This window comes from Artibeus jamaicensis, unplaced genomic scaffold, assembly GCF_021234435.1.
Source record: "Artibeus jamaicensis isolate MK-2021 breed Jamaican fruit bat unplaced genomic scaffold, CSHL_Jam_final contig_1085, whole genome shotgun sequence".
Lineage (NCBI taxonomy): Eukaryota > Metazoa > Chordata > Mammalia > Chiroptera > Phyllostomidae > Artibeus > Artibeus jamaicensis.
In genome coordinates, this window is record NW_026521214.1 from 719,541 (window position 1) to 726,354 (window position 6,814).

The following is a 6,814-nucleotide window of genomic DNA, read 5'->3' on the forward strand; positions in this document are numbered from 1 at the left end:
CTTTCAGAGGCTTGAACAGGCCCTTTGATGTCTAGGGTGGGCTGAAAATGAAGCCCCAACCCCTTCCATGCGGCTGCGTCCAGGGAGTTCTCTACAGAGCACAGGTGCAGGATGGCGAGGGGTCCCACTGGCCGGCGGGAGGAGAGGGCCCTCCCCTCCACACACCCCATTTACCTGGCCCACTGGGTCAGGACAGTCCCAAGTGTGACCCACGCCTTTTAATTCTTTAGCAACTAGCCCACCGCCACCAGCCCACCGCCAACCCACCAGCCCACCGCCATCTTTCAGTCACACTGCGGCAGTCACCTCCCAACTTTTCTCCCTGCTTCCGCCACTGCCTTATTCGAATCTGTTCTCTACACAGAAGCCATGTGATCTTTGAAAGGCAAGAATCTGATCATGTGATTTCTCCCACTTACAAACCCTCTACTGGCTGCCCATTGATAGGAGCCAACTCAAGGTCCCCAGGACGCCCTGCGTGAGCCGGGCCCGGTCCACCGTCCCACCCGAGAGTCTGGGTTCTCCCCACTCTGTTCGTTTCATTTGCTCCATCGCTCTTTACCACAGCCCAGTGTTTTCTTGTTTCTCGTGCATGTCCACTGCTCCCGACAGCAACGGGACTGTGTGTCTCACGTACGATTCCTCAGGCCCGTGACAATGCACGGTGGACAGCAAGCAGGTTCTCAAATACTTGTTGGGGGATGGTGGTGGGTGGTAAGGTCACAAAGGGAATTGTCCCTCAATGAGCGGACGTTATTAAAATCATACCAAGTTTGAACTTTCTACAAGGACACAGGGAAGGAGCTTTCTTAAGAGGAAGTTGGGTGAAGAAGACCAGAGTCTACCGACTCTATTCTCGAGTGGATAACAGCTGAGAGTAAGTTTGGTGGGGGAGACAAATTTAGACACACCAGTTTGGAAGGGAGAGTGTGGACAACTTGGAGAATTCCATGAGTGAGGAGAGAGCCAAGACTCATGTCTTAGGAAGAGGGATGAACTCTCTATGAGAACGGGCCAAGAACTGAGTCTTGGCGACATTCACATTAGCGTCCAAGAGAACCGAGAACCAGCGAGAGACCAGGAGGACAAACGGAACTGGAGACAGAACGACAGAACGGGCCCTGCTGGGAACAGCTGGCTGCTAGGCCAGGGACAGGTCCCAAGACCAAAACACCACCAGCCACAGCATGTCAGCTGTGCTTTGTTGGGGTGACAGGGCCGGTTTTAGAGTCTCCTTAGGAGCTTGAGCAAGGATAGCCTACACCCCAGTCTGCAAAGTTGCGAATGAAATATGCAAATGAACATGCACATGACTTCCTGGAGCTGACCCCTCCCCCAACACAGGCCCCAGAACAGCTGGGGCTGAGGAAGTGGAGGGTGAGAACCTTTCAAAGGAACAGCAAGGAAGCTCTCAACTCCTCTGCTGACCTGAAGAGGCCATGCTGGCCCCCTGCCCCATCCCCACCCGCCCCCAGAGCACAGGGGCCCTCAGCAGCTGTATATTGAGCAGGAGAAGCACCTCACAGGAATTGGCTTAAAACAGTCTCAGGCTTTATTTGATTTCAACTCAAAGTTGGAGCTGGAGGCAGCTTTACCTGCAGCAACACGTCAGTAGCCAGCAGGTCAGGCGAGGGGGACTGTGTTGTGGGACCATCTCAGCCCGGAAGCTCAGGCCAGAGGGTGACCGTGACCTCTCCTTCCCTCTACACTTCCAGGTAATCTCAGTGCTGCCCCAGAAAGAAGAAAAGACTCGCTCTTCGTGACCGAAAGGTAAATCGTTGCTATGAATTCTGACCCCCCAGAAAACACCACCTCAAAAGTTCTCCAGCTGCTGTGATCACCAGTTTGAGGAGGGTTATCAGGGGCAGCCTGAGGTTTGGGTTCAATGAGGCACCATAACCTCCACCTCCAAGAGAGAAGATGTGGCATTTTATTGGTCGGGAGTAGACTAGCTTAGGGGCCTATTTCAGAGATCGAGGGCCAGACACGCTGCCTGCCTGCCGGAGCGCTGGGCACCGAGGAGTAGATGAAAAGACATCAGCAGTCAGGTGGAGACGGTCGCAGTTTGCGGGTGGGAAAACATCTGACGTCACTCCCCACAGAAACCCAGAGCCCCTCACTACTGCGCACCAGAGCCGGGCCTCCAGCCTCCACGCGCCTGGCCCCGGCGTGAGGCTCAGGTCACTTAGCTTTGCAGCAAACACTCTGAAAAAGAGGTCCGGTGAGGAAAACACCAAGTCGCCACCACGCATGGCACTTAACATGTGGGGCGAGACGCTGGAAAGCAGGAAAGCGCACGTTTTAGGCAACGGCAGCCGTGGAGGCCCCCTTGTTGCCGTCTCACCCGCTGTCAGCAACCTGCCGGCTCAGTTCCTGAGACTGGACGTGCATCGGAAAGGAGTTCGGTGCAAGGAGAGAAAACGCCTACCTCTAGGACCTCTGCCATCGGAACCTTTCATCCTTCTGCCACAGTCCAGGGGGTATGGCCGCAAGGAGCCTCGGCATGGAGTCAGGGTTCCAGAAGGCAGCTGCTTTCCTTCAAATCCAATATCGAGCATGAGGCAGCATGAGCGGGGCGGGGTGGGGGGTCCTCTCCTCTCCCTGAGGCGTTTTGAGGGAGCAGTTTAAAGATCACAGATTTGGCCAGACCACTTCATCTGGAGACAGTCTGCAAAGCCAGCTGCGAAAAGAGCCCTTCTGGCTCTCCCAGGCCTCCCGAAGGGGTCTCCTCCCTCTCGCTGCTATTGGCAGCAGCTAGGACATCGCGCAACCCTGTCATCCTTCACCCGCAGCCTCCGGATTTCAGCTCCCAGGAAAGCCAAGCTGTTGTTTAGCCAATGCCGCCAAACTGCAGGGCTGTACCTACACCCCGCCCCGGCCACGGGCTGGCTCTGCTGCTCCCCACACAGACCCCTGCCCTGGGTGTCAGGAGGCAAAACCAGGCCGAGGGTGGCTAAGTCTTGTTCATGGTCCCACCACTTTTTCTGGTTGGGACATTACAGGACATTTGGGGGGTTTTTCTATGTTTGGCTCGAGGTAGCCAAGCTTTGACTGTGAGCATCTTTCATGAACCAAGAACTGCGTGAAATTAAGATCTATTTCAACATCCAAGATTTGGCTTCTCTAAAGCAGCATTTTTCTATTTTCAGTTAACATAGCCTTCAGAAATGTGCTGAGCATGAACTCCCAATGACCCCACTTGTCCACCAGGCTCTGAACCCTCCACCACCGTCTGCACGCCCCAGCGCTCATGCACGGAGGGACACAGCTAATTACAGAGGGGGGACTAGCCACATGGTTTGGGGACACGTTTCTGCCCCGCGCCTGTACGGTGGGCATCTTCGATGTCAGTATGTTGAGATCTACGTCACTAACAGACATTTTCAAACAAAATGGGATTTGTTTGAAGCTAAAACTGCATGTGGGACTGGGGCTTATTCCCCGGGAAGGCCTGAGCCGACGCTGCTCCGAGGCCACAGGTCAGCACGCAGACGCTGAGGGGCTGAGCTAGGGGCACCGTCAGGGGTCGCTGGACCCCGAGAAGCGGGCCCGTCTCAGCATACTTTGGGTCCCCGCAGGCCTCTGCCGACGTGGGTAAGACAAGTCCAGATGCCACGTTCCATGTAGGGAGGCACAAAGGCGGGTCACCCTCAGGGCGCACACTGGCCGGGAGGGGAGGCCGCTGTCACAACAAAGGAGGGGGCAGGAGACCAGGCCCTCTCCCCGGTGACCCCACCTCCCAGGCTCGGGGAGGCTTTGTGAGGGGGTCAAACTGGGTGGAAAGCTCCCCCAGGTGAGCGTGTCGGAGGGACAGTCCAGGGGAGGGGACACAAGCACAGGCCACACAGGCTGCCGTGGGGTCACACACGGCTCACACACCGGGAGAGCCCCCCCCCCGGGCTCTGGACAGCGAACGGACACCCGCATCTGCCACACCGTCCTCACCCATCCTGGAAACAAGCCAAGGGCCCCGAGCACAGTTTCCGTAAACCAAGGCCAATTCCGACCAGGAGTCACCCCGCCGAGGCCACCTGGGAGCCTCGGGCTCCGGGAGGACCGCAGCGCCGCACTGGGGTCCCCAGGCAGCTTCACGCTCATTACCTGAACAAGAGCAAGGGGGCTGGTCAAGCCTTAGAAAGAGGGCCCGGGGAGCTCACAGCCACCCCAGGGGCCCTGGTGCCCTCACACACGAGGGTGCCGGCGACTCACCTGGCAGGGAGGTGCAGCTTCCGTCTGCCCTCTGCAGGAGGCAGGTGTCTGGGGGCATTTAGCCCGGCCCCACTGGGTTGCTTTCTGACTTAAGCCAATTGCTCTTATTCTGGATGCGCATTGGAATCACGTGAGTAGCTCTGAACACGCTGCGTGCCAGGGCCTTGGCCCAGAGATGAGCTGGTCTCAGTGGGGGCGGGGGCGGTGGGGGAGGCCTCCAGGTGATTCTCACTGCCGTGAGGTGCAGGCAGGAGCCTCGGAGCTGGGGCCTGCAGGCTCTGCAGCTGCAGCCTTTTCAGACCCTCAAATGAACTATTAAAGGTGAGGGGCAGGGGCATCTGCCTCCAGGAAGGGTTGCGTTCTGGCTGTTCAGCTTTGGGGATGGCCAGAGTGAGAGGCCCCTTCCTAACTTCCCAGCAGAGGGCTTAAAGCTGATGTCGAGTGGTAACAAACGTTTGTTCCCATGGCAAGAAGATAGGGTGGTGGGTTTGCTTTGCATTGAAGTGGAAATAGGAACAAACTTGCATGTATTTATTGAACAAATATTTAGTCTCCACTGTGTGCCGGGCCCAGGGACGACATCGTGAGCAAGGTGACGTGGTCCTTGCCCTCCCAGCACAGTGGAAGCAGAACAGCTACTGGGACAACATAGGGCTGGGGAGGTCAGGGAGGGCTTCCTGGAGGAGGCATTGCTGAAGCCAAGTCCTCAGAAAAAGTAGGAGTTGGCAGGTGAAAAACTGTGAGAAAGACAATGCAGGCAGAGGGAATAGCCTGGGAAAAGACTCTGAGGCAAGGCAATGGCCACTGTTCCCAGGAAACAGGCCACCCAGGACTGTCAGAGAAGTGATGGGGTCAGGGCTGGTGTAGGGCTGTCCATCCTGGTGCAGGCAGCAAGGTGTGGCCCTGTCTGCAGCAGGTTTAAGCCAATGATCAACCGGCTGCGAGTCTGTTTGCCTTCTCTTAGCACAAGCCAGGAACTCTGAGGCGTTGGCGAGCCTCACCCACCCTGTCCCTCTCTTTCCAAGGGGGTCTGCACTTTGTTCTGAAGCAGCAGGGAGCCCCAAGGCCTCAGCAGGGTCGTGCGGCCTTTGTGTCCTGTTTACTTTTTTAATTCTGGAAAGTTCCAAATCCATAAAAGCAGAGAGAACAGTGCAAATGAAGCTCCAAGTGCCTGTCACTCAGTCCCACGCACCACCATCTCCTCCCCTCCTCACCCCCCCCTCATCTCCTATTGATTAACTTTTGCTGGAGTATTTTAAAGGAAATCTCAGACATCAGATCGTTGCTCCCATATTCAGGGCAAATCTCTAACAGACGAGACTTTAAAAACTGAAACCAAGAGACCCCGACCACATCTCAAAATCACCAGTCACTCTGAGTGCATCGGTTTGAAATGTTTAGGTGAGCCTCGTGGAGGTGGGAGGAGGAGGAGGAGCAGCAGCAGCAAGGAGGCAGCTGGGGAGACAGGAGGGAGAGAGGAGGGTCTGAGCCCAGGCCGCTCTGGGAGGCGAGGGGTGTGGAGAAGCTCGGGCTCTGAGAGGGTGAACTGTGGAGTTCAGGGGCGGACCCTGGTGGCCAGGTGCCTGATGGACCTGGAGGTGGGGACACAGCGAAGGCCAGTCAGTTTGGAGTTGGGCAGGACTTAGTGACCATTGGAGGGGGTGGTGGGGGACAAAGTACAGCCACAGTTGATGCCACAGATTTAAGCTGAAATGTCTGGCAAGTGGTAGTGTCAGCAGTGGGGGTTCATGATGATGTGAGCAGGCCGGGCCCCCGCAGGATCCAGGGCGACTGCAGGGGACTGCCCAGGCCTCCCTGCTGTTTACAGTGGCCCCGGAGGCCCGTGGCGTTGGGGGGTTCCCTGGCAGGGAGGAGTACTCAGCATTGCTGTCGCTGTCGCTGCCGCTGATGGTGGAGAGCACAGGGCGGCACTAGAAGCGAACTGATTTCTGCTTGTTCCTGTGGTTGTTTGGAGGTGCTCCCCTTGTTGTCCACACCCCTGGCTGAATGCATTCACCGTTCCCCCAACTTGGAACATCACTACTTATTTATACACACCTGTGCATTCTATATATAAAAGAGGTTTTTAAAAAGGAACCCCGAAATTGGAGAGTTGCTGGCACAATTCCTCAGGGGTCTAGAGAGGTCTCATGCTCAAGGTCAGTCTTTGGGGATCCACTGGCCCCTGCGGAAGCTGCTGGTAATCACCCTCGGCCTCTGCACTGGGAGCGTGTGTGAGCGCATGTGCGTGTCTCTCTATGTGTGCACACCTGTGTGTGCATGTGCTCACATGTGTCAGAAAGTCTCCAGGTTCTGGAGGGACTTTACCTTCCCAGATGCTGACACTCACCGAGCCAGTTTTAGACTCTTGGTAGCTGCTCTCTGGCCCAGAACCAGGGGGTGAGGAGGGAGGGGGGTACAAGGGAAAGGAAAAGACCGTGGGAAGATGGCAAAGGAAACAAGGGGCTGATTCTTCACCAGAGGGTCTCTGGTAAAATCGGAACCCGAAATCCTGCACACGGTCGTTACTTCCTAAAACGAAGTTCTGTTTTTCTTCTGTTTGGGCCTCTGAGTAGCAGAAGCAGAAATCACTCCCAGAGTTTAG